General features: G+C 34.6%; 1 protein-coding gene across 1 annotated transcript in view; it reads right to left on the bottom strand.

Moving 5' to 3' along the window:
- The window catches only part of LOC137982868 (uncharacterized), a 3,240-nt gene extending 2,864 nt beyond the window's left edge, over positions 1-376 (bottom strand). The window contains exons 1-2 of the mRNA XM_068830033.1: positions 244-376; positions 1-140 (exon numbers count right to left, since the gene is read on the bottom strand). The exon at positions 1-140 is cut by the window's left edge and continues 2,864 nt beyond it. The gene's annotated coding sequence lies outside the window, so the exon portion shown is untranslated. The remainder of the gene's footprint in view (positions 141-243) is intronic.
- Positions 377-602: the final 226 nt, after the last annotated feature.

Genomic DNA, 602 nt, shown 5'->3' with positions numbered 1-602 from the left:
TTCTCCCGCAGTGTTTAGATCCTTGCCAAACTGTAATTTTTCTCAACCAAGAAATTGAATGAAATGGTCCAATAAAACCAAACAGGCACTCCAACTAGATTACGCAAATCGTATAATTTATTCCAACAAGATTATTCGATCTAAAGAACAGAACGAAATACATTTGAGAAACCGAACAGGATTCATCGGTACATAAACACGCGAGTAAAACTATTAACTAGAATTACAGCATTGAATACTTACTTCTTTGACGATGTCTAGAAGGATTGTTTCACGGTGTACCGGTCAGCAACAGATAAAATAGATCAGAGTATAACAGAAAACGGGTCAGCGAGACAGATTAGCAACTTGAAACATGCACATATCTTCGAATCTGAAATGTCTGAACTGAAAAACTGACTTATTCATGTGGCTTAATTACATAAGTTAGTGTCAATCAAAAATCAAACAGGAAATCAAGTTAACAATTCATTGTATTGACGAAACAGTATTCAGAGGCATTTCATTGCTTCTGGAAAATTTTGTTTAAAAGATTAAACTACCAAAAAATTGTCGTTTAATCGTTGACTTAGGTTCCGTGAAAAACGATCAACATAAAGCCC

Source organism: Montipora foliosa, chromosome 13 (assembly GCF_036669935.1).
Source record: "Montipora foliosa isolate CH-2021 chromosome 13, ASM3666993v2, whole genome shotgun sequence".
NCBI classification, from domain to species: Eukaryota; Metazoa; Cnidaria; class Anthozoa; order Scleractinia; family Acroporidae; genus Montipora; species Montipora foliosa.
Note: the sequence above shows the minus strand (reverse complement) of the source record. Positions and strands in the feature narration are given on the sequence as shown.